Source organism: Acomys russatus, chromosome 22, assembly GCF_903995435.1.
Source record: "Acomys russatus chromosome 22, mAcoRus1.1, whole genome shotgun sequence".
NCBI lineage: Eukaryota > Metazoa > Chordata > Mammalia > Rodentia > Muridae > Acomys > Acomys russatus.
This window is the reverse complement of record NC_067158.1, coordinates 6,098,328-6,125,840: the sequence shown is the minus strand read 5'-3', so window position 1 is coordinate 6,125,840 and position 27,513 is coordinate 6,098,328.

Genomic DNA, 27,513 nt, shown 5'->3' with positions numbered 1-27,513 from the left:
GGCCTATAGAAGGGAAATAAGAGTAGCACTCGCTTCCTAGGCCTCTTCTCCGGGAGGCTGTGAAGGACTGTCTATGTAAAATACTTAGTGCAGTACTTGAAAAGCAGGGAGCATCCTCCCTATCCCCCGCCCTCACCTCCCGCCTTGAAGGTGCATGCGTGTGATGGGACCATTGGAGCTGCTGTGATTCCAGTGCCTGCATGGCTGAGCCTGGGCTATGTGGTTGCTCTACAGACACAGTCATGGGGGATATCTATTAAAGGGTGTAAAGAGGCTGTGGTCTTTATTTTAGAAATGAAGAAGATGAGACTTCAGAGTTCAGGAGATATGGTGAAGCTGATTTCAACATGACTACCCTGCAGGGCAGACTAAAGCTGGCTGGTCATTTCCAGGCCCGGGATTTGCACCATAGACACACTACTCATCTGGCTTAGAAGGAACCTGGGAGGACAGGGCTAGAGGGACATTGGAAATGGTCTCCCACTGACCTCCAGTCTGTAGGCACCATGCGTGCTCTAGAGTTCCTGAGAGCGGCTGAGCAGTGTGAACTCCCCATTCTTTGAGCCAGGGCCTCTCTTCATCCAGAGGTGGGTGCACTCGGGAGTCTCTGGCTTCTGGGAGCCAGCTCCAGTCCCCTGGAGCCAGAGTGAGGGTGGAAGTGAGGGGTATTGGCTTAACATCCTCCAATGGGGTTGGCAGCTGGGACCCACCATGGCTCCTAGCTAACGAAAACAGAGCAAGATGGACAAGCAAAGCACAGTCACAGGTGTGTGGGTAGGTGTGTGAAGACATCACAAGTTTCAAGTGGGCAAAGTTGAGCTGCTGAGCCATGGATAGCTTTGTGGTAAGAGGGAGGCCATGTCATCAGGACTGCCAAGGAGAAGGACAGCCCTGCACAAATCGCAGAAGCCCTACACGTGACCATTTCTTTGATCTCAGGGTGGGGAGACACTCAAGTATACCTCACCCTAGCTGGCCCCCCATTATGGCTTCCCTGCTGGTCTGCTCTGATGATGCACGCCAGATTTGCTGTCCTGTGACTTTAATTTTACTTCCAGCTCCTATATTAATTTCTGCATAGCTAAATGTTTTTTCTCTGATTGGGTATCCTGGCTTTCACTTGAAGTCCCAGCCCATTTCTTTATTTAGTTGTAACCATTGGTGCTCAATTTGAAGGCTTTGTTATTGTTTTTAAATTACTATTATTGCATTTTTTAAGAAAAAGAAGCCAGTTTGCCCGCTTCACTCCTAGGGCTTAGGATTCAGTTTGCTGGCACTGGTGCTCTGCTCTTGGGGGTGGAAGCTGACCTCAGTTCAGAGCCTGTTGTCTTCACACCCAGTGTGGTGACTAATACTGTAAGATGGATTTTCTTTAAAAAAAAAAAATTCTTCCTTGAAGTGGGTTTCAAATCCCCAAAGAATTTCTGGGAGGGAGGAGAAAATCCTTTAATTGAAAGCAAGAGAAAACAAAACAAAACAAAAAAGCATAAGAGAGCTGACAAAAATATCATGTTTAATGAAATCAAGTTCTACCCCTGCAGATGGCTGGGGAGACACAAAAATGACCCAAGATAGAAAAACCGGTTTCCTTCCCATGCTTTGTTCACTGTGCTTTTCTTTTGAAGACTGTGCTTAACTGACCGCCAACCCCTTTCCCCCAGCCTCTGTCCACCTGTGAAGGCAGCAGGAGGCTGGCCCCACCTGGGCAGGCAGCAGGAGGCTGGCCCCACCTGTTCAGGCAGCAGGAGGCTAGCCCCACCTGGGCAGGCAGCAGGAGGCTAGCCCCACCTGGGCAGGCAGCAGGAGGCTAGCCCCACCTGGGCAGGCAGCAGGAGGCTGGCCCCACCTGGGCAGGCAGCAGGAGGCTGGCCCCACCTGGGCAGGCAGCAAGAGGCTGGCTATCTTTCTCAGCTGTTCTCTTTCCTTGCCCAGCCACTTACCTGCATGTCCTCAGCACTAGATTGAATCCCTTAGAACCCTGGTTTTCTTCTCTGTAAAGTGTTAGGACTCTCATTGAACAGTTTGACTTTACTTTGGAGCCAGGTGAGGTGTATGGATCTAGTTTCATTCTTCTACATGTGGACACCCAGTTTCCCCAGCCTCATTCACTGAATAGGGTGCCTTCTCTGTGCTGTATGTTTCCGGCATGTGCTGGCTAGTTTTTGTTTTTGTTTTTAAATCAACTTGGCACAAGCTACAGTCATTGAAGGAGGGACCATCAATTGAGGGAATGCCTCTGTAAGATCTGGCTGTAAGGCATTTTTTAAAAAATTAGTGTTGATGTGGGGGTGGGGTCCTGGCAACCCCGCTGTAGGTGGTGCATTCCTTGGGATGATGCTCCTGGTTCTACAAGAAAGCAGGGTGAGCAAAAGATGATGAGCAAGTCAGTGAGCAGCATCCACCCATGGCCTCTGCAGTGAGCAGCATCCAAGTGTGGTCTCTGCATCGGCTCTTGATGAGCAAGTCAGTGAGCAGCATCCACCCATGGTCTCTGCAGTGAGCAGCATCCAAGTGTGGTCTCTGTATCGGCTCTTGATGAGCAAGTCAGTGAGCAGCATCCACCCATGGTCTCTGCAGTGAGCAGCATCCACTCGTGGTCTCTGCAGTGAGCAGCATGCAAGTGTGGTCTCTGTATCGGCTCTTGATGAGCAAGTCAGTGAGCAGCATCCACCCATGGCCTCTGCAGTGAGCAGCATCCACCCATGGCCTCTGCAGTGAGCAGCATCCACCCATGGTCTCTGCAATGAGCAGCATCCACCCATGGCCTCTGCAGTGAGCAGCATGCAAGTGTGGTCTCTGTATCGGCTCTTGATGAGCAAGTCAGTGAGCAGCATCCACCCATGGCCTCTGCAGTGAGCAGCATCCACCCATGGCCTCTGCAGTGAGCAGCATCCACCCATGGTCTCTGCAATGAGCAGCATCCACCCATGGCCTCTGCAGTGAGCAGCATGCAAGTGTGGTCTCTGTATCGGCTCTTGATGAGCAAGTCAGTGAGCAGCATCCACCCATGGCCTCTGCAGTGAGCAGCATCCACCCATGGTCTCTGCAGTGAGCAGCATCCACTCGTGGTCTCTGCAGTGAGCAGCATCCACCCGTGGCCTCTGCAGTGGGCAGCATCCACCCGTGGCCTCTGCAGTGAGCAGCATCCACCTGTGGTCTCTGCAGTGAGCAGCATCCACCCATGGCCTCTGCAGTGAGCAGCATCCACCCGTGGCCTCTGCAGTGAGCAGCATCCACCTGTGGCCTCTGCATCGGCTCCTGCCTCAGCTTCCAGCCCTGCTTGAGTTCCTGTCCCGACTTCTTTGGTGATGGACTACGGTGTGGAAGCCTAAGTCAAATAAACACTTACCTCCCCACCCAACTTGCCTCTGGCCATGGTGTTTCACCATAGCAGAAGTAACTAACAAGGACAGAACATTTTTGTCAGAAATTACATGGAGCTACAGTGGCAAATACGGTCAAAGACACGGCATGCTTGAAAAACAGTCCACACGTATGCAATAAATATGTGCCAATTTAAAGAAAAGGCTAACTCTTTGTTTGGTCTGTCCCCTGCCATGTGTAACCTAGCCATAACTTCATGTCAGATGGAGCAGCTTTGCACAGCTCAGGAACTTCCTGGTGTGACAGAGCAAAGGGGACCCTTCTACGACTTGCGGTCTCTGCCAGTTACCAAGAGCAGCCACTAAGGTAGAATTTTAAAAATAAACAGAGAGAGTACCAATGACCCTCAACTTCCCTGGTAAACAAACTGAGCAAAATGCATGACAAACAAACACAATTTAAAAATTCTGTAACTTGAAAACAGTCTATGTTGTTAGGAATTAATGACATCCGAGGTTTCCTGTCCCTTTTCTTCTTCTCCGTCATCTCCACTGCCTTGGACATGACTCTTCCTGAGCCTGAGAGGACGTGGCTACCTTTTGCCTCCCAACATGAATGTGACACTTTCCCATGGTAGAAGTATGCTGTGGCTTTAAGAATTTCCTTATGAATTCCAAGGTAGCAGTGACATAGTTTATTCTGGAATCTTCTTTGCTAGAGAACAAGGGAGACCTGTGTATCTCTCACCCATCTTCCCTACTTTCCTTTTCATACATACCAGAGTGATTTCAAACACACAGCCTGAGTTTTTCTCTCCGGCCAGCATCCTTGGCTGACATTTTTTTTCTTGACTTCATTTTTCTCTCTTCTCCCCTGGCCTCTCGCATTCTCTGGCTGTCTGTTTCTCTTTCTGTACCCTATCTGCCCATTTCTAATCCTCTTAACAAGGGGTGGGAACCATAACTCACTAGGATGAGCTTGTCAAGAGGATATTGCCCCGCCCCCTTCCCCTCTTTCTCTCTTGATTTCTCTTCTGGTACCTTGCAGCAATAATTTCTCCTGGAATTCTATATTTTAAAACTGCAGAAATTCTTTATGCTTTGACTACATTTTTAACCTTAGGAGACCTTCATATCACATCTACAAGTTTAGTTGATGGGAAAGAGAAATAGCACCCCTGCCCCAAACCTATTCCAGTTACCAAAGGGTTCGCTTAAGCAAGAATAGCTACAAAGTGAAATGATTTAGTATTTCACTGTTTGATCTTCTGTGTAATTAGAAACACACACGGGTTGCCTTATAGGTCTTTCATGGCCCTGTCTTCTCTCAAACTCTTCCTTGCCCATCATAGGCACTACAGTTTAGTAGGCTACTTGAGCAATGATTGTCTGCTCCTTCTCACCAGCCAGGCTCTTTGACTTGCATCCTTTCCCTGCATCCTGGGGCAGGAGGGGACAGAGTAGGTGGAAGAGCAAACATGGTTTTCTGGTCACTTGGAAAACACACCTTCTCCTTGGGTTTGCCTTTTTCACAGGAGCTTCAAGCTAGTTAGGTCACACCCGGCCCCCAAATAATTGTATCTTCCACATTAAAGTGTATTGCCCTCTTCAGCTGAAAGGATTTGGAGACAGATCACAGGCTTTCAGCAATCAGTGAAACTCACCCGGTCTAATACGGTGAGGAGGAGGAGGAGCAAAGCCTTCAACTCCAGGAGACTGCCCTCGGGGCTGCTTGACACCAATCCTTACCCGTTGGGTAAGTCCACCCCCTCTAGAGTAGCAAGGTTGTTTTGCTTAGTGTTTGGGAGATTGATTAATAATGTCTTGACCTTGTTTGATAATCTTTGTTGGAAAATTAAAAAAAAAAATCCTTTTGCATTCATCTCTGCGAAGCTTGCAGGCCCAGTAAGGGTTAAATGTAGTTAGCTAAGCTAGTACTTAAGACATATCTCTCCTGCCCCCTGCTCCCCCGACACACACACACACACACACACACACACACACACACACACACACACACACACACACACACACCAAGTGGCTTAGTTTTTTTTCATTATGAAAGGTGAAGTCTCAGTAGGCAGTCACCGCAGAGAACTAAGTTAACAGCACCCGATTGGAACACCAAGCCTTAAGGAAATGGTCATTTTCCCCTCTTAAGGCCAACAGAGAGACTGACAGGCTGCATTTGCCCTTTTGCCTGGTCATTCCCCCCTCTTTCCATGTGTGCTGCTTCTAGAACTCCCAGGCGCTCAGGCCAGGCGCTCACAGAGAGGGAAGAACGGTCATGTCCAGACACATCACAGACTTCTGGCAAAACAGGCTGAGCTCACGAAAATTTACACTTTTCCTGGCAGCTGGCCGAGGAGTATGAGGACTTGGCTTGGCTTCACTTTCAGTTAGAAAAGCCCTTTGGGGGTGCAGAGAGGAAAGTGGGGTGGGGTGAGGGGAAGCGAGATCCCTGTGAAGGGTCAGAGTTGCTGGAATAAATATCAGCTCGTCTAAAGGAGAGCAATTCCTGTAATTATATCTGCCCAGTGACTTATAATCAGCATTCTTCAGAGAGCCTGCAACTTTCACGTTGTCTCCTCTTGTGTCGATATGGGTGGCACTGATGGTGGGGGCCGAGGAACACCTTGATTTTTAAAAGTGGCAGTTCTGGTAAGACAGTGCTGTTAATATGAATGCCACTCAGGCTGTGGTTACCTTTGAAATGATGCCAGGGGGACGTTTGCTGGGATTTCTCATCATGAGGGAAAGGACTTGAGGGGCTTCAGGATTGGTGGATGTTTTAAAAACCGGGGGACCCTGTGCAGCAGCTAACAAAGAGACCCAGTGAAGGAAGCCCGGATGTGTGGTTCCGGCTCCACACTCCGAGTGAGGGCCCCGCTCTGGACCCCAACGTGCAGCAGCCCTCTCTTCATCATTTCTGAAGAAGCAGAGGGAACGCAGCTGCCTGCCAGTCTTCGGGCTGTGTGTCATTTCCTCTCCTCGCCAAGCCTCACTCTTTCCACACAGAAGGCTTTTCAAATTAATGTTTTCAGTTCATTAAAGACCTCTTGGCAAATAGTTTATTCTGGTAAAGGCAGGGGTTTCATCTGGAAATGGTCAGGTTCATGTTGGTACTGATGGTGTGAGAAAGATTAAAAAAAAAGAATAGAACAGAACAGAAAGGAAACCAACCCTGTCCCCCCAAAAGCCTCAAACTCAAATCCTTTCTCTGTGAGTGGACAGTGGATAGCAAGCCTTGGAGAGTGGAGACATTTCTTTGGAAAAAGAAGTCAAGGAGTGAGAGGGTTTTTTTGTTTTTTGGTTTTTTTTGTTTTTAACCATACTGGCAAGGGGGTAGGGGAGCTGGGCTTTCATCCCGTCTCTAGAAAATAAATTAATTGAAAAGTAGATAATAAACAATCTGATTCCCAGAGACTGAGTAACTCACAACTGTATCTTTGGCTTGGTTTTCCTACTACCCACTGTGTCCAGCTTTCCCGGGACATCTCCGAGCTTGGAGAATCTACTTATTTCCAGACGAGAATGTGGCCTTCCCTTCTCTACCTGGTGACAACGAGAAACGCAGAACTGCAAGGAAGTGGCTGGCTTCCCTGAGCAGGTGTATGGATGGAGGCAGTAGGGCCCTCCCAGCTGCCTTAGACCTTGGGGCCTTGGCACATCTCACAAGCCCTCATCCTGTAAATGGGAGGCTGGGCTTGCCTTTCTGATGCTGCCTCTGCCCCAGCCCTGGAAAAAGGATCTGAAGACATCAGGACCAGAAGGAGCCTGAAAAAAAAAACCCAGCCTCTATTTTGTCCTGTGGAGTCTGGTATAGGGTTTAGACCTCAAGCTCGGTGAGGTCTGGGCCACACTTTGGGTCCTTCATGATGCTTGTACGATATCAACCTGGCTAGACATCTGTTGAGTGAAAGAAGAATGAATTACACAGCTTCTTCTTCCCCAATGATGCCTTCCTGTACCCAAGTGAGAGAAGCTTAGCCAACCCCCACCTAACCAACATCCAGGCTAAGCAACAGCCGGAATGGTTAGCCTGGATTCAAATGCCTGCTCTTCAGTGGGGATCATTCAGGTGGCAACACCCAGACCCCGGTACCAAGCGGAAGCATCTGGCCACTGAGGCATGAGTTCCACATCTGTTCTGCTCACCACTGGCTACTGGGTTCCTCGCCCAGGGCTTGGCGTTCATAGCTACTTGGGTATTCTAGCGTGTTTGAATGTAAACATAACTTCGGCTCTAGCTCTCCGGTCTTAACCTACAAGGCAAAAATAAGGCCTTGTACCCAAGCTGCCCTCCAGAAGGCCATGGAGGTCTCTGGGGCATCTTTGTTGGTGCTGACAAAGCCCCACGCGGTGCTTGGCCTCTGAAGCGGCAGGGGCGGCAGCAGGTGTTGGTAGGATGTCATACTATTAGAGGTTGCGCACGGAAATAAGTAGTTCTTCCTTGCAAGTAAGTTTGGGCATGGCTGCCCCTTGAGCCTACACCTATAATCTTCTCATTCTTGCCCTCTGCAAATAACACATTGCTAAGCTTGACTCCACCGGCTGGTGCCAAAAGCACCAGGTACCTGAGGTAGCCGATTTGGTGTTGTAGGTGGCTTCACAACCTCCCGGCTTTGTCACCTCCTGCATGACCTTTGTCTCCTTTAAACCTTTAGTTTCTTCACTCCTCAGCAGAGACGCAGGACCACATGGATTTTCTGTGTGCTGGCTGTGAGACGCTGGCCACGGTGCCGAATCTTTAGTTCAAACCCTTGTTGTCCTTAGCTGCTAAATGGGTTGGTGATAGAAAGCACCCCAGGATTCTGGGGTGCTTGAACTAACCCGTGGGGGATGCGAAGTGGATAGCCCACGCGTGTCCTGTCACACGTGTTTTCCTCTCACTGGAGCAACAGGAGCTACGTGGAGTGGTACATTGTGCAGGAGAGCTCTGAGTAAGGGATGGCTACTGGAACTTTCTATGTATCCATTGCATGCTGGCATTTGTTCGTAGCTCTGACAGACTCAAATCACAAAGGTAGAAAAGTCCACATGGAAGCCACAGCCACAGCTCCCTCCCAAGGCTCTCCTCTCCCCTCTTCCCTTCTCACTGAAGGCCAGCTGCTCTTCCTGTGGTCCCCTCCTCAACAGATGGCATTGCCAACTCTACAGTGACTCAACCCAGTGGGGGAGGAGGGAGTATAATTCCACATGCCTTCACAACCCATCAGCTCCCACTGCCGGTACCCACCGTCAGGGAGACCTGGGTGGAGGCTGGAGAGAAGCCTTGGTACCCGCTGCTGCTTGGATTCAGTCTGGAGCTTCTGGCCTGGGCTCTGGCAGCAGCCTCTCGCTGGCCGTGTTCTCCCACTCTTAGGACAGCAAGATGGCTCAGTGGGTAAAGGCACTTGGCTCCAAGGGCCTCAGACTTGAGCTCGAGAACCTGAGTTTAATTCTTGGGGTGCGAATCATCGTACCCCATCTTCCCATGTACACCATGGCACCTGTGCACCTCCAAAAGTAAAATAAGCAAACAAAGGAAATGTCCAGTTATATATGTGCTAGTGATAATAGCCACAGCTATTGGGCATTTGTTACGTTCCAGGGTCTGGTGCTTTAGGTTCATTGAAATTAATTTAGTTTTCACAATAATTGCACAGTATCCAATTCCCATTATAGTCAAGCCTGTGGAAGGTCCACTAACTTTCCCAAGGTGAAAGGGTTGGCTAAACAGCAGAGCAGGGCATCAGATATTAGCATAATTGCTGTAAAATTCATGTTTTCTGCCATACCAGCTGAGGAAATTCTACAAAACTCAGATTTGCCTCCACTTTGGATTTGTTTTGGAGAAACAGCCTGAGTTAAAATTACTCAGTTCTCTATCTATGTCTGTCCTCTCTCTCTCTCTCTCTCTCTCTCTCTCTCTCTCTCTCTCTCTCTCTCTCTCCCTCTCTCTCTCCCTCTCTCTCTCTCTCCCTCTCTCCCTCTCTCTCTCCCATTATTGCTGTTTCTTTGCTGAGACTCTGTGTACATGCTTTTGGCCAACTGGCCAGTCTGCTTGCTTACCACACAGTGGGCTAATTGTCTCTGACTGTCAGCCTTCCCATCTGGACTGTGATCCCTGAGGGCCAGTGCATCCAGGTGACCTGAGGAAGGAGGCTGGCCCGAGCTTGCAGAGCTAGTGTGGGTTTCCATCCTGTGTGCGTGGAGCTGGATCATCTTTGCCTGAGGCCATGCTCACCCTGGTGTCCTGCTCGCTGTCTGCCTGGCTGGGCTTAGCTCGCATTGTCAGGCGCTCTACCAAAGACTAGGCTGGGTGAAGAAGGCTTCATTCCTACACCTGCCTTACGACACCCAGGGAGTCTCCCGCCTTTCTCCATGGCTCCCCTGAACCCTCAAATGCTTCCTGCAGCTGATGATGGTAGAGGCTGGGTCCTGTCAGTGTGTGGCACTAAATGTATTAACCTAAATACTATCCGTGAAGAAATCAATGTCTCCCCTCATCCACAAACCCAGTATCATACAGAACAAAACAAAACAAAGAAACAAAAAGCCCCACCTACAAGCCAAAACCACTGGCTTCTTGTCATGGTGAGGTAACCTTCCAGAATGATTCTGCCCCTCTGCAGCTACTTTTAGCCCTCTTTGGAACATGGAGCAGTGTGGACTGTTTGTGCTGAGGGGAGGCGTGTGGCCCTCTGGGACTAGCTCTTCTCTTCTCCTTACTGCTGAGTTGTGCTAGGGGTGTGCGTCACCTCTGAGCGTACATTTGCTGGCATTTGCCTTGTCACCATTTCAGCTTTTCTGGTGCCCATTTCCCAGGTTCTGTGCCCTAAAGAAAGCAGCAATATCCTTTACGTCTCCCTCCCTTCCTCCCTCCCTCCTTCCTTCCCTCCCTCCTTCTCTCCCTCCCTCTCTCTCTCCCTCCCTCCCTCCCTCCTTCCCTCCCTCCCTCCCTCCCTCTCTCCCTCCCTCCTTCCCTCTCTTCCTCCCCTTTCCTTCTTTCTTTTGGTCTTTGTGCAGCATTCTGAATTTTTATCCAACTCGAGCTCAATTATTAAAAATCTGGTTTCGGATCTGCATTTTGCAGTTTCTTCTTTCTACAAATAAAGATTGAGCCTACTGTGGGCAACAAAGTTACCATCTGGCCTATTGTGGGAGAACAGGAGCAAGGGAGGGAGCAGTGGTTCCACCAAGAAAGCCACCATAGTCACCACCACAGGGAGTCGCAGTGGAGCACTGGTGGCCTTTTGGGTGCGGTAGCTACAGTGGTCTGAATTGAGGACTCTGAGTTTTCTATATGTTATGTGCAGATCAAATCTCTTGATTATTCCGTGTGTAGTTCCCAGGGTAGTTAGGGATGGCATTTCCCACCACTCAGAGTCTCTGACAATTAAACAAGTCAACTTAAGCTTCTCGCTTTAATGGAGGACCACGACTAGGATGCCTTTAGTGTTGTTGGCTCGTAGACCGACTCCATGTGAATAGAGTCATTTTGGGCAATGTAACAAACAAACAAACAAACACCCTTTTTCTTTTGTAGTGCTGGGGATTGTGCCTTGTCCTGTACAGACTGGGCCCTTGCTGTACTATTGAGCTGTCTCCCCATCCTTAAACAAGGAAACCTTACAACCAAAACATTGTCAGAGTCACGCTTACACTAAATAATGATTGGCTTGTCCACATAAAATTAAGTTTATGCGTCTCCTGTTTTTATCTGCTAAGTCTGGCAGTCCTAGAATGTGCACTCTTGAGCAGTGTGTGCCTGAGGTGTTTGTGTTTTTCCGTGTGTGCTTGGCGGGAGAAGGCAGGCAGAGTCCAAGGGGAAATTTCTTCGGCAACTGAGAAACACGTGGTACAGGAACAGTCATAGGGAAACTAACGGTGTGGGTTTACCCATAATGTAAGTCTTGTCACCTGAGGGATGACTCTTCAAATCATGTAAACTTGCTCCGGGGTGGGGGGGAAGGGGGTGGGAGACTGCCAAGATTTGCCAGAGCTGACCATAGGATTTGGGGGCCCTGGGCCTGTGCTTTGGGTAATCTTTGCGGAAGTCAGGCTAGTGTCCACACAGGCTCCCTTTTTCCTGTGGCAACAGAAGTCCCGTTCATACGGTCCCAGATGTGTCTTGTCTTTCTCCCAATGCTATTTTTGAGCTTGGTTACTGTTCTCAACCCCTCAGTGGCATTCGAGCGTGTGACCAAAAAGAAGTTGGGACACTTATGCTCAAGCTGACTCAACTTAGCAGAGAAGTAGCTGGGTAGAAATGAGAGTGGGAAATGATTGAACGTGGCTTCCTCCGCAACGTCTCCAGCGTGTCTATCAGGTGCGTAAACAGAATGTGTCGCGTCCATAATAAGACATATAATTCACATTGCACTTGAGGGTTTACAACGTGCCTTTTCACACACGTTCTCTCATCCGTGTGTATATTATCTCCCTCTGGGCAGAAACAGCCCCTTTCATTCTCTGTACACATCTGCAAAGGATCAGAGGCTGCAGAGTCAGCCGCGGAGTAACCAGACCGGCCCCACACGCTCTCTCTCCTGTATCCAGCTGCTCTTGACATCCAAGAAACTCTATTTTCACTTCTCACTCTGCTCTGCTAAAATGCTTACTTTTAAATGTTAAAATGGCCTGGTTTTTAAAAAGACATTTATCTTATTTTAATAGCTTAGGGATTCTTTGAGAGTTTTACTCATTGTAATCTAGTCATGAACACCTTCCCATAGACAGTGTAAACTTAATGCACCTTCACATATCAGTGTTCCCAGGACCTCTAAGTCCCATCACAGTAAGGATTTTTGTATCTTCTACTCATTGTTTTATCAAGAATATTGCATACAACACATGCGCAGTAAATCGTTACTGAATAACTCAATTATTTTTTGTAGCTAAGTCATATATTCTCAAATTACTCCGAGTAGCCATAAAGATGATGTCTCTCTCTTGCCCTCTTGCTTCATGTACATGACATAGTGTGGAGGGACTTGAATATTACGTGTGCCTCATTTTCTACAATCAGCCTACGAAGGAGCATGAACATCTGTGTTCTAACATTAGCCATGGCTATGGCGGAAGCACCTTTACTCTTAAAATCCTCCCCCAGAAGTTGAAAACTTTGTGTGCTGACATGGTGCGAGGGGTGGAAAATTCCACACCTCACCTCACGTGACAAGTTGTTGGTACCCTACAAGATATTGTATAAAGGCACCTTCAGGGGCTGTGCACAAGGGGCACACAAACACATAAACAATTCCACGCTTACACCTGAACCCTGTTCTCCCACATCTCATTTGGATATGCAAATACGCCCAAGTCCAAAATCATTCAAGGCTTGAAACACCTCCAGTTGTAAGCAGGGCAGATAAAAAGATAGTCAGCACATATGTGTGTGTGTATACATGTACATATTTTCGTTGTAAAATAATTTTTATAATTTGCTGCTTTAATTATTACATCAATTATCAGTTTGCTTTCACAGTCTCTGTTTTTGCAATTTATAGCAAAAAAAAAAAACAAAAACAAAAACAAAACAAAAAAACAAACAAACAAAAAAAAAACCAAGCTAGTCTCAAACATTCTCCTGGCCTTTGACAAGTCCACAGCCCCTAGGCACTGTGCCTACAGCTCCTGATGCATAAAAAAGCGTTGCCTGTGGGTACTTCCAGGACCAGAGTGACCTATAGGGAACCAGAGGGCGCATTAAACTGTAGCTCAGCATCCCTGAGAAGCTGTTCTCTCTAGCTTGTCCCTGTATTCTCAGCCTTCTCGGCTGCCCTGCCCCATCTGCCGGGCTCCGGGGCGAGCGCTGAGAGAGGGTGCGCGCGCAGTTTTATAGGCTCTCTAGTTGTCTCCCAAGTGCGAGCGTCTAATTAGGCTTGACACTACCGAGGCGTTTCCCTGACATTTATGTCACTGTCTCTCAATCTTTAGCAGCCTTCGGTCTTGTGGGAAGCACAGCAAACAACATAAAATTCCCCATTAGCGGGGGCCCTCGGAAACTGTGCTTCTGTTTACTAGGCGCGCTAAAAGGGGAGGCCGAAGGGTGGGGCCGGGTGTGTAGATTCCAGGCTTGGGGGTAGAAATAAAATGGCTCATTTAAATTCTTAAGAAGTGCATGGAAGACAGAAGACACCACGAGGACCTCAGAAAAGAAAGGCCGTCAGTTGAACAAACTAATCACATGGTAATCAAAGGAGAGTGATTCGCTGCCTACTGAGAAGTACTTAGAAGTTCCAGTCCGAGATTGGAGACCCTGTCGAACAGCAGCCCTCATAAATTATATATATAAATTATATATATATTTTTAAAAATTGCACCAAGGAGCGTGCAATAACACGAGGAATGGATTTAAAGACCAGAAGTACTCAAAGAAGCTGAACGCAGCCAGGAAACTGAAGGGCTACTGGCTGGGCGGGCGGGAAGTTCACTTCCCCGCCCAAATCCTAACTCTAACATTAAGCCCCGCCTCCCGATCCGCCCCTTCGCAGAGGGTTGGCCCTGCAGCTGTGGCTTACTCCTACCTGGATTTGGACTTTTGATTTAACAAAGAAGACCTTAGTGAGGGGCAGATGCTGGAACTATCCTGCTACAACGTGGACCCACGTTTTGCAGACTGTAGATTTTAAGCTTCTTCCTTGAGCGCAGGAAGGCCAGGGGAAGCTGGAAGACTGGGGGGCAGGCTCTGTGCCCCATAGTCAGGGAGACAAAAGGGCCAGTTTGGGGGCTTCCCGTGCCAAGTTCTTCTCCCTTCTGCCCGCAGCTTCTCCTACAGTTTGCCCACGCTGCCAGGGTAGAATTGGGGCTTTCTGGAACAGCAGCCCGGAGCTCAGAGGGTTGGTGACCTGGGGGTAGTGTTATCAGTCACGGGGGGGGGGGGGCGGGGTGGGTGGAGGGAGGTGGGGGGTGTGGGTGGGTGGAGGGAGGTGTGGGGGGGGAGATCTGCCTTCTAGCCTCCTACATCTGAACTGTAGCCCTAATCGCCCTCCAGGCCCACAACAGTGTCCTGCAGCATCTGGTACCCTGGGGTAGACTGGTGAAGGCCTCAGGAGGGACTCCTCAGGTTTGCCAGTCTTTGCGGAGTTATTTGAGAAGTTGGGGGAGTCATGACAAGCTAGAAGGATGGGGACCAGGTGCTCCTTCTAGCTGTGTAACCTGGGGACAGCTCCCCTACCTCTCTGGTGCAGGTTCCATGCGGAGCTGTGATAAGATGTTCCAATGAGGGCAGCACAAAGGAACTATTTAGTCCTGTCAGCCAGTTCTCTGCTGTATTGGCTAGGTTGGGTCTGGCCACTAATGACATCTATGGAGACCGGGGTGGGGGGTGGGGAGGGGGGGAGTGGGGGGGTGCTGGAGGGGGCCAAGGATGTCTGCCACTCCCTTTCTGACCTCTCAGAAGAAACTGCATGGAGATGGGGGCGCAAGCTCTAAGGCGCTCTTAGCAAACAGAACCTTCTAGGAAACTGTTTAAAGGCCCTGTCCTTGGTGCCAGGCCGATCCTCACAGGTGACAAGACAGGCAGAGGCTTAGTTCCTGGGACATCAGACAACGCCATGACATGGGCAGGTTGGACCAGCTCCTGCACTGTGGCCCATTGCTCTGTAGAACACAGAGCCCAGCTCCCGGTACAGGATGGTCGTCCCTCACCTGGCCTCGCCACTGGCCTCTTGCACTTGTGCCTCCTGAAATAGCTGCCACATGAGGTCAGACACATTGGAAATAAATCAGCTGCCATGCAGGGCGGTCATTTGGAGGCCAGGGTTTCAAGGTCAGCTCCCTGTCAGTCTGTCAGGCCATGCTGAGAGGAATCTCATTCATGCCCTGGGTCTTAACTTCCATGGGGGAGGAGGAAGCATCTGAGAGCCTCATGGGGTGTGCTTAGCCATGAGCTCGGAAGGGAGACACAAATGGGGTGGGAATCCAGCTGTCTGGACAAGTCCACAAGGGCACAGGGCTGGCCATGAAGTGTCTCACTTGGGCCGTTGAATTTGTGGAGATTTGTGTGTGCTGAACTTGTACGCAGTCCTATTCTTAAAGGACCCGTATTGGCCATGCGATGAAACCTTTATTTTATGTTGCTTTCTAGTCCCATGGGAAAACTTTGGGGCTGATAGTATCCAGTACAGATCCACCTGGACTTTAATTAGGTTCATGGGTTGGTGGGGGAATGTTGGGGCCACCAGGCAGGGGCAAGATTGCGTGGGCTGAAGTCCTGCTCTTGCTTGGACCAGCTTTCTGTACATCCCGCTCCTTGGAAAAAAATGACAGGTTGGGGTCAGGTTTTCCGCTTCCTTTGCCCCTTTCTTTCTCTCTGTTCTGTCTGGCAAGGGAGAGATGATGGGCCAGAGGTGGAGATGTTTTAGCCCCGTGCCCCATGGTGGCACTACAACAGAGAGACGGTCAGCACCAGGCTGGGGACAATCTGAGAGAAGATGAAGGGCAGGCAAGGGACCCAGCCTTGCCCTTCTAAAATGGAGTTAGGAGCCAGGGCAAGGCAGACCTTTTCAGTTATCACTGGGTGGAGGCAGGGAGAGGAGTGGGGAAGGCACGGGGAAGAGACCCTAGTTGTGTTTCCAGAGGCTTCTGCAGGGAGTAAAGGGCAGCGACAGGGACACTGAGGTTTTACACGACTGTCTCAGTTTGCTGTATGTGGACTCTCAGGGCCATTGCTTCCTTCCCGCTGATGGGCTCCACCTGGAGTTCCTTCTAGACACGGAGCGCATGGCTCAGGGGTCCCGAATGGTTGTGTGGCTTAAAAAACCAAAGTTGGGAACCTGCTGGGCGTAGCCTAACAATGGGGCTTTGTGCTTTCTCCGGACCTTGCCTGCTTTTCTTCCAGCAGTTCCTGGCACTGGACGGCAGGAGGCTACGGCTCTGCTCTGCCTCTTTCTGAAGGGCAGAAGTACTTTCGGCTGACTTTTGTTTCTTTGCCCTTTTTACTTCTAGAACCTGCATCTTCTTCCCTCCGCTGTGGCTGTCTGTTTGTAAGGCAGGGTGGGAGACTGAGGGATGGTGGGAGGCTGTCTGGGTGAGTTTGACACCTGCTGTCTGCTTGGGATGAGGTCAGAGAGAGGTCACACTGGTCCCAGGTAAGCAGGGGGTCATGCAGATGATCAGACTGTACTGGATGCTCAAAACGGTGTGCAGGAACGAGAAGCATTCGATTCCTCTGTGGGAAAGGAGCCCCAAGTGCTGATAGGAGTAAGCTGTACCCTGGCCAGGTGGCAAAGGCAGAGTCTCAGATGACCCATGCTAGCCTTGAACTCTCTCTGTTAGGCTACCTGAGGATGGCCTAACCACCACCTTGGCGTGTTTTGGCGCACACCACCATGTGTGTGCTCACAGGCATACACTACCACACCCAGTTTAAGCGGTGCTGGGCATTGTCTTCAGTGTGTGACTACCTTTGGGTTTCATGGATGTAACACATTAGAGGAATACGTGGTAGACACACGCACTCTTGGTTATCAGCAAACAGACAGTTGATCTCCAGGGGAAATTGTCTCCTCCCTCTCCTGGCCATCGAAAGTCCCTGCGACCAGCCCTTGTGCCCATCTCTGAGGGGCTTTCCTGGTCTCTAGAACCCACAGTGTCTTTCCTTCCACTTGCCTTGGTGTTTCTGGTCTGGTACTTTGCTGTGTAAGTAATTCTTCAAGGAAGATTTCTGTCTTATTCTTCTCAGCTTATTCTCTTGGGTATCAACGAGGTGGACTTTCACATTTTTTATTATATTTATGTTTTATCTATCTATCTATCTATCTATCTATCTATCTATCTATCTATCTATTTTGGGCACATGACCTTGGTGCATACATGCTACATGCATGTCTGGAGGTAGAGGCAGCTTGCAAGGATCTGTGCTCTCTTTCAGCCATGTGGGTCCTGGAGATGAAACTCAGCCAGGCTTGGCAGCAAATGCCTTAACCTATGGAGCCATCTCTCTAGCACAGCAGGGTAAATCTTATTAACTATTTTTTTGTTGTTGACAAACTTTACTTCCTACTTGGTTTCTAAGAGACAAGCTCTTTGAGTGACTACAGTTTGAAGAAGAATTCTTATTGTAGAATAAGGTCCTGACAATTGCCTGCTTTTTATAAATTGTATTTTAAATTTTAATTTATTATTATTGTTATATGTATATTTTGCTTGCATGTATGTCTGCGTGCCACATGTGTGCTGAGGCCCAACTAAGCCAGAAGAGGGTATTGGATTCCCTAGACGTAGAGCTACAGATGGTTTTGAGGTACTGTGTCAATGCTGGAAACCTAACCTGGGTCTTCTGGAAAGGCAGCCATACTCTTAACTGCTGAACCATCACTCCAGCCTCCAAATTACATTTTTAAAAAGTAATACTTTACTAGACCAGGCATATAGAATAAAACTATTGTAGCTAAAACAGTGTAGGACTGGTCCGAGGAAAAGATAGAAAATTCAAGGGAACAAAATAGAAAGTTAAAGAGTACAGTGAGGTGTGCACAGGACGTCCTTAACCATAAAGGTGGCAGGGAAGGTCAGCAGGCGGTTGCTATATTATTATTTGCTAAACAGTGTTAAGAATCTATTAAGTCACTTAGAAAAATTAATAACTCTGGATTTTCAAGTATCAGGGTAAAAAGTAAACCACACTAAAATATAGATAATATTTTTTAGGAGAACACAGATTTTAACATGGCAAAAGACTACGGACAGTATAAGAGAAACTGATTGCTTTAATAGTATAAAATCTAGAATTTCCATACAGAAGACTGTCATAGAAACAGGAAATAGCCTCTAGATGACTGGTTTGGCACAGAAAGAATACCATGACAAATTGAAAAAAAAAAAAGGCGGCGGGGGGGGGATCTTTGTAATATATATTTCTTTAATATGGAAAAAGCATTAAATAAGCCAAGCAAAACAAACATACTAATAAGAAAACAGGCAAGGCATATGGGTAGACATTTCAAAGAGAAATCACGCAAATAGAGAAGACACAAGAAAATTATCTTGAAGGTTTAAAAAAAATTATTTTCCTATGCGTGCGTATGCAGTGCCTGGGGAGGCCAGAAGAGGGCATCAGACCCCCTGGAACTGGAGTTACAGGTGGTTATAGCCACCCTGTGGTGTTGAGACCTGCTCCTGGGTCCTCTGTAGAGTGGCCAGTGCTCTTACTTGATGAGCCATTGATCTAGCCCTGTTCTGTAGTGTTACAAGAACACATTAAGCCACATATCTTTTCCACCCACCCCACAGGCTTACAATGCTCTTCACAAGGATTGCCCAGCAGTGGATGGAGAGCAATGCCATCACGAGGCCACTTTTTCTTTTCATTCCTGCATCACTGGGCTGCTCTTAGGTCTGTTCTTGCACTGTCTCTTTTTTTCATTTGTGCGTGGTGTGCTCCCTGTACCCCCTGCTGCCTTTCTGTAGACTTCTGTCTGCTTTGTCCAAGGGACCTTGCTAGACCATCAAGGCTCCATGAGTTCAGAGCCAGCACTTGCTTCTGGAAGGGCTTCCTCTTTGTCAGACTGCCATCCATGCCTGTCAACTCACTTCATGCTGACTGGGGCCCATTTGTTGACTTGAATAATGGAGATGCAAATGCTTGTTTTGAAAGCAAGGTCTACCCAAATGAACCCTTGGCACTTTCATCAACTAGATCCTGTAGCCCTGACTTCAGTCCTCAAGAAGTTTCCAGTGCAGAGGGAGGCTCACAACCCCTTGGCATCTCTAAGTCACCTCCACACCACAAGCAGTGAGCAGTGCAGGATGACTTCCTTTCTGCTGGAGACATTGGCGACACAGTCCCATACAGCCCTGACAGGGCACTGGGACTGCTCTCCAAAGTTCCCAGGGCCCAGACTGTGGAATTAACCCATCCCGACTTTCCTGTGGACTTCTCCGAAGTTGAGGGAAAGAGTCTGGAACCCGAATAAGTAACACCCAAGCTTTGCACCAACTCTGTGATGGGAAACACTAAAACAATCTCATGAACCGCACCCCCCCTTGATGGTGCCTTTCTGTAATGCCTAGTCCACCCTAATAAGAATAATTAAAGAGACCCCACCTGAGCCTTCCGACATCCCATAACCATCAGAAGCTTGCCAGCATCATTGCTGGAGGCCTTTGTGTAGTCGTGTGAGAGGCAGGACCCAGGGGGAGGTGTGCAGGGACACTTGTCTTCTCTTGCCCCAGGACCATGCCTTTTCTCTTCACTCCCATCTCCCCCTTGGAACCTCTAATAGCTGTATCAACACTGCAGGAAGGACAGTCCTCCAAAGAGCTGCCCCTGGCAGTGGAAGCTTCTGGGGGGGGGGGGGATAGAAAGGGGCAGCAGACACCAGGGTGAGTAGTGGGCAGCAAAGGCTATGCTTGACAGAGATTCTTGCAAGAGGCACTGCAGTGGAGTCATCTCTCTCCCCCAAAGCTTTGTGTCCTAGGGTTCTTTTGTTGCTATTGTGAGAGAGTTGGAGGGAGGTCAGGAGGCATCCGTCTGGAGGTGCAGCCTTGACCACTCAATTTGTTATCTGCTCCCTGGGGTGGCTTACTTTTATCTCCCACTATAATTGAGGTCTTCTTGAGAGTTTATTTGCTTGAAAACACCTGTTTTTGTTGTTTGTTTGTTTGTTTTTATGAATGGCGTCCAACACAGGGCTGACACACTGCTCTTCTGTAGGCTGGTGTCCACCTGTGGAGGACATCCGAGCCGCTGTGCAGCTGATAGTTCAGCGCTTTGAATAGTGGATAAAGTATTTGGTCCTCTCTGGAGAGACGCTGGCAATGTTCTCTGATATCTCCGAGGGCACCGTGAGGAAGAGAAGGTGTGAAAAATAATTGTGTAGGGATGCTGAGAAGAGAAACACAGACGGATGTTCATCTGAGTGCATGTGGTATTGCTCAGAGGAAATGCTCATTTCAATGCTGGGACCAGAGCAGGAAGTCCCAGGGAGAGAGCGGTTTGCCATCAGCCTAGAGCTGTTGCTTGCCCGTGCTCATGATCTTCCACCATATATAGATAAGGTGTGGCAAGGTGAACAAAATTGGTATTGACTTTTCTGTAGCATTGACAAAGTGTGGAAAGCCAACAAACTAGGATTTCAAATAAAGCTTTGCTTCTAGGACAAGAGTCTGGTAGCTCTTTTAAGGTCTGAAGTTGGGAGCGGCGAATCTCTAGACAGGAGGAGACAGCCCAAGTGTACTAAAGTACTCCCCCTTGTCCTGTGCCTTTCACCTTGAAGGGCACAGACTTGGGGGGGTCCATCTGGTGCTCACCAGTCATAAAGACTTAATTACCAACCTTGGTGACCAGGATTGTGATGGGAGACCTCGTTAATATTTACCTGGATCCTCTCCTGGCCCCTCACTTTCTCCCCTTCCCACCACCATCCTTTACTGATCCCCCCAACCCCGAAAGGATGGCCAGTTTTGAATTAACGGTAATAGCTGCACTTTTAGTTTAGGACGAACCTCCCTGAAATTTTCAGGACCACTAATTTGTGGTTACTGCAGTGCGAGAATGAGCTTGCCGCTCTGGCCTTTACACTGGTGATGCAGTAAAAGTTTAAAGCGAAGACCGCCTCAGAGCCCAAAGAGGAGAGGAGATTGAAACCTAAAGGTTATCCTGAAATGCACTTTACCGTTATCTATGAGAACAAATGAGTTAAAAAAATTTCAAATACCAGAATACCCTACAGGGAGGACATATAACTATTAAAGGGCTGTTATAGCTGCAATAAATGTAGGAACAATAAAAATAAATTGATGAAGTAAATGTCAGCGCTGTTCCCCTGAGCTGCCCCCACACCTTTGCCCAAAAGTAGAACATCTCCAATTACAGAGGGTAGAAGCAGGCTTCAATGACAATATGACAAGGACAGAACATAGAACGATGGCACAGAGAACACAATTATGCACAGCCTTGAAAAATTGTATCATAGCACAATGCATGGGAGAAATCAATTAATGATGCAGGCTGTCTAATATCCTAGAAAGGAAAAGGAGAGGGGAAAAAATCCCCATGTACACCCAGTGCATCAAAAGGTGACCCTTAAGTGAAAGTCTACATAATACCAGAGGTCAGTCCTCAGAGTTTACAGCATCTGAGATACTCCCCCCTTTTTTCTTCTCAGTTTTTTCCCCCTTAAAAAAAATCTAGCAGTTGTAAGGAGGCATTTAAGTAAAAGTCACTTCTCTGGTTAAATAGCCTTGCAAAAGAGAGTTCTTTAGTGGAGAGGGCAGGGATGAGCAAAGCTCTCGGCTTTCGCCGTGAGCCTACCAGCTGAAAAGCAAACGGCAAAAGTTAGGCATAAACATAGTGGAAGGTAGAAGGTGATTTATCTAGTGCAATTTACAACAGGTGCTAAACATTACGAAAACCAGAGCTATTAAGCAATCAAATTAAGGTATAATTATAACTGAAGAAAACTGTACAGGAATTCTAATTAATTCCAATCTGAACGTGTCCAAGAGGAATGCTCCGGCAACCCCACTTCTGAGTAAAACAAAACAAAAATAACCCTTGGATAATGCTTCAGATTGCATGGGAAATTAAGAAATGCTTCTCGGCCGGAATTGTCTAGGATTCCTTATTAAATGGTGAGCGAAATTTCCCCATGAGGCTGGGGCGCTCATCTTTTCAGGTACATGCTGCAAAGGGCTTGTGGTTGTGGGGGTGGTCCTTAACTCAGTCAGGCTTTGGGGGATCAAGGGGTTCCACAGCTTTTGTATGGTCTTCAGCGGGCTGAGGGCTGACTCATGTGGTCCTGGCCTTTGACTCTCATTCACAGGTCCTGGGGGCCTTTAAAGGTTTGTCATTACTTCCCCTTCATTATTTTTATCTATCTATCTATCTATCTATCTATCTATCTATCTATCTATCTATCTGCCTTTTCATGGATCTCTGGGGCCAGTTTCATTGTTTTGTCTGCCATGGCTTCTTGGTCTGGCTTTCCATCCTCCTTCCTCACACTCACCTTTTCTCCTACCCAGGACTCCAGGATGGCAGGCTGCCAGGGCAGAGTCTTCTATCAGATGTGCCCAAAGCATGCCAGGTGTGTCTGACTAAGCCCTGGATGCCATGAGACAAGTGGGATTTTTGGGTATTGGAATACAATCTTCACCCGGAAGAGGGCAGCCATTTGATTGAACTCGTGGCTAATTTTATAAGGGTCAGAACAGAAAGGAAAAAAAAAAAAAAAAAAAAAAAAAGGAGCACCAGGGGCTAACACTTGCCACCAGCCTGTTATAGACCAGCCATGGTACTAAATTCTTCACCCGGATCATCTCAGTTCTGAAGGAGGCAAAGACTCGGAATACTCGTGCGAAGCAGAGGAGTGAGCGGCAGGTGCTGTTAAATTAGGTCGGAAGCAAAGACCTCCCTCTCTTTCAATTCATACAGTGTTCTTACATTTCTAAATATTTTAGGGTACCCTCTCTTTGCTTTCCCTTTCTTTGGTCGAAGTGGTAGGGTGTGGGGATGAGTTTCTGGGGGTGTTGGCTCCTGGGCTGTGGGGCAGGATGTGCCTCTCTCATGGGATGGTTTGCCTTCCATTTTGAATACTCTGAACACATACTTAGCTTTCTTTAACTTACCTTGGCCATCATTTGTGTTACAATATGGCTATTGGGGGCAAAATGTGGGAAGAACCACCAAGTCCCCGCATACATCTGACTTCCGGCGCTTCCCACGGCCGGCCAGAGTCTGTGTCCGCCGAACTTCGCCATACTAAGCGCTGGTTGCCCCGCTAACGCTGTGATGTGGCTCTGCTGGCGCCTTCTTGCAGGTTGCAAGCGTTCATTCAGCCTTTGGTGGGAGTAGGGAGAAGTTGGCAAGAATTTCACCGAGGTCTGTTTGCTAGTGCGGGCATCTAAGATGAGGCAGAGGACAAGAGCTCTTTTTCGGCTGCCCTCCCATCTAGCCAGCCCATATTCTTGATGCTTCTCCTCAGGAGCTCAGTCCCCTTGCTTGCCAGTGTGCCTCATCAGCCCGATGCTGAGGGATGTGCGCAGACGCCCTTCACACGGGGAGACTTCCACTGGCATCGGTTCTGGGAACAGGTGCAAAGGACAGGCAGCCTGCAGGATCATGAAGGGCAGCTCGGGAAGCGATGAACTCAGCCCAGGATTTAGCGCATGGACGCCTCTTCGAAGAGAGTGCATGATGCTATGGTCATAATGGGGAAGGGGGGCACCAAACCACTTTGGCAGATGCTAAAGCATATGTACATTTGGAAAGGTAAATTGAAGCCTTCAACATTTGCTTGCTCCTGGTCACCTCCCGTGTGTCCTTCCGTTCCCACAGTCACACAGTGAGGTTGAAACAGTACCATCCCCAAACTAAGGGGGAGAGGAAACCGCACCTAGGAGAAGTTAGGGGTTTGTGCAAGCTCTCACAGTTGGTAAGGGGCACGGTTGGTATCTTAAGTAAGGTAGCCACAGTAGCTGCTATGAAACAGCAAGCTTAGGCCCCTCCCTTGCCTGTCATGTAGATGGAGTCCCGAGGCAGAGTATAAAGAGTCAGGTAGGGGCTGTGTCCCTGGACCAGAGAGCTAGACCCGAGAGGCTTCATGGACAAGGAGGAGATATCCCCATTGAGCTGGGCCCTCCTAGGCAGATGTGATTGCACAGTGTCGGTGATCAACAGGGCAAGCATTTGTGAGCCTCATAAGCTGCGTGAGCAAAGGTGAAATGCCAGCTGTGCATCAGTCGACCTAGCTGGGGTGTGGAAGGACCCAGAGGGCTTTTATCTCTGGTCCTCTTGTGTCTGCCCCTCTTCCACGATTCTGTCAGGGTTTAGTTGGAAGGATGTCTCCAGGCTGGTGCAGGCTCAGCTCTCTCCATCCTCCATCGCTCTAGTGCAACCTTGACCCCAAGACTTCTGCTCCTGCGGTGTACCCCTCTCTCATCCCTCCTCCCCTGTGAGGAAGGTGGCAGGTGCTCTGGGAATCCCTAGGGAACTTGGGCTGTCTACCTTATGATTTGAGATGTAATCAGTGCTTTCTGAACTTTGAAAGACATGGCAGAGGTCCACAGTGGCCTGTTGCCCCGACAAGCTGGGCTTGGCAAGTCTGGCCCTATGGACATTTTCCCAGCCTGTTCTTTTGCCTTCTCTGAAGTCTTGTCTGCCCCCACTAGGAGCTTCTGGCATGGGGAAGGTCTTGGCATCACTAATGCCTGCTCTGTCCTTTGAAATCCTCCCCAGCATTGCATGAGTAATGGGCACCCCTCCCACGTGTGGGTTTGAGGCTAATTTTGATCCCGTGTAGTGAGACTTGATTTTAATTTGGTCTACAAGGTGATCCAAGGGCAGCTTCGGGGGTGGTGAGTGGAGCTCCAGATTGGAAAAATCAGAGTGGTATTCACAGCTAGGGACTGGAATGTGGCGATGCTATGCTAGGGTTTTCAGGTCCAATGGCCCAGGTCCCCCATCCCTAGCAGTGTGGACCTGCAAAAGTTTGATTAATGTTCTAGTCTATAAAACACAGACTGCCAGTTGTACCTCCTGCACAACATGGATGTTGTGAGGACCAAAAGGTGGCTAGCACTTATGTGTGTGTGAGCATCTGTGTGTGCGAGATGCTAGTCTACAGATGCTCAATAAATGCTAGCCTTTGTTTTTTTGGATATCATTGGCCTCCTAGGAATCCTGTTTCTATGTCTTATTTCCTTGATGGGGAATCTGAAGTCCATTCAGGCTGTTCACAATTCTAGGGTCACCTGCCTCGAGGTAGAACCAAAGCCTTGCTCAAGCTGTGGCCCTTTCCTGGTAGCCAAGATGCGGGCATCAGGCTGATTTCAGGCTAGCACATGTAGATAATACCATGATCAGAAGATCCTAGCGAGCTTGTTAAAAGCAGATTCCAGGGCCGCAACGTGAGCCAGCCACATCTCTGAGTTGAATGAGAGCTTGCCCTTGAACTCCGAAGTTTGGAAATCGCCCCAGTGTCTGGTGATTCGGTCTAATGAAGGCAGCACGATCTCCATGCTTCTTGTGTTCCTGCATGGTGGCCCAACAGCCTGTGCTCGGGGAGCTGTAGTCTTGTCAACATCGATGAGGCTGGCGAGACGTGAAGGGCAGCAGGCGACTACATGCCCGAGAGAAGAGACGCTGAGGTGGTTGATGGCACTGGCATGCAGCGAGGCCAGAGGTCTGAGATAAGAGACCAGGGTAGACTTTAGGGGAGGGAGGTCCTCAAATCCTGGGGACTGGGAGTAGACAAGAAGAAGGAACAGGTCACCTGGGCCACCCGGGACTTCTGGGAACAGGTGTGCCTGGGAGCAGTGAAAGGGCTACAAAATAAGGTACTACCACGTGTCTCACAGAGCACTAACTCAGCCAGCCCCTTCCTTCAGTACTGTTGGGTTTTGGCTTTCTTTTCTTTTCTTTTCTTTTTTTTTTTTTTTTATGATGAAAACGCTATTGATTGGTTTCTTCTGTACACTGTTTTTTATTTTTTTTCTTTTGGAGGTAACTATGGGATGGCAGCTCACCCCTTGATAGTCTTTGGTCCCATGACTCTCCACGAGCATCTGGGGTCAGCCTGGTTGCAGTGTGGCCCAGGAAACATGGCAGGGTGGCAGGGCACAGGGAAACAAGCAGGCGTGGGGAAGTGTTGTGTGGTGGTGCCCACACTCCCTCCCCTCCTTCCTACCTCTGCTGATCAGCATGGCTGGGGTGGTCTGACCTTGGCAGACGTGAGGAAGAAGTGCCCTGCCTGGCTCCTGTCTCTGGAGGTTACATAGATTTATCTCTACCTCTTTACATCCTTTCTGGAATGTGGCAGAGTATAAATTGGAAATAAATAAAAATAGATTTATCAGCACTTTCTGAGTTTCTGTAACACTTGAGGGTGGCAGCAGATGTGTCTCTCTGTACCCTGAAAGTCAGGGTCAAGGTGTGTGTGAAGATAAAGACCAAGGCTGTCACCCTAGCCCCTCCTCCCCGAGCAGAAGCTCCAGTCAGACATCTCCATGAGGGAGTCACAGGCATAGCCACCCTCCTCCGCCACCGCCCAGGGTGGCTTGGGTAAGTCTCTGTGCTGTACATATTACATGCATCAACTCTTCCAAGTGAGCACCAGCGAAGGAAAGCCAATCCTACCAAGACTACACTATGTGCTAAGGACTCATGTCGAACAGCAGATTAGAACCTGGGCCTGTCCCTTGGGATCCTATTCAAACCCCAGATCCCAGAAGCATCTGCCTTCCCTCCCCCACCTCCCGTGCAGAAAGGTAGGCCTCTGACTGGCTGCTGTCAGTTGGCAGAGAGCCAGCCAGTATCCATGGCTTTGTTTCATTCTTTTTTGGAGGTTGCTGGAGGCAGTATCACTGTGCCAGGAAGATTAGAACCCTTTGAGGGCAGGGCCCAAAATGCACTGAACTGCTCTGCCTAGGCCACAATACTTTAGCCTCGTAAATGTGGCACCTTCAGCTGCAGAGCCAGGAGTTGCCATTGGTGGCAGAAACTCAGCCTAGCTTTGATAAACACCAACCTCCATTACTCAACAGGTCAAACACAGCAGCAACAGGTCCCCACTACCTGCTCTTGAAAGGTGGGGGTTGGAAGCTGTGTGGCTCAGTATATACCAGTGGCCCACATGAAGGCTAGAGTGCTCTGCAAGCCTGACTTTTATTCTTGGAAAGCCTGCATGCATGCAGTTGTTTTTCTGTGTTGAACTTCTGTCTTATGTAGGCAGGCTCAGCTGTGGTCTAACAGAGACTCTCCTCAAAGGCCTATCTAGGCCCAGGATGTGGGGTGGTTAATATTGGTAAGTAAAGTGCACTTCTGAGTCTCCTTACAAGATTGGCTCATGGCTGAGTGAACTCTGTGGGGCAAGCCCGGTCCTCCCTCTATGTGGGCTACACCATCGAGCAAACAGGGCCCACACGGAAGGGAAGGGACAAAAGGAAAGCTGCAGCACCGTGAGTGGATTCTTGTTGTTGTTGTTTTTGAGCCTTTGAATGTGTGTTTAAACCAGCAACGTGTAGGCATTTCAAGTCTTCCGTCTCTGATAGGAGCTGCCTTGTTAATCCCTATTGGTCGGGTGATTCTAGCTTCTTGGATTGAGCAGCAACTGGTTTGCCTGGCTCTCCATATCTGCAGATAGCCACCATGATTTTGCCTCCACTGGGTCTGTTCTTCTGGGGAACCATAACTAACACCTGGGGCTGTACCTGTTACTTTCTTCACTGCCTGTGGCTGGCTGTGGTCCTAATGCGTCAA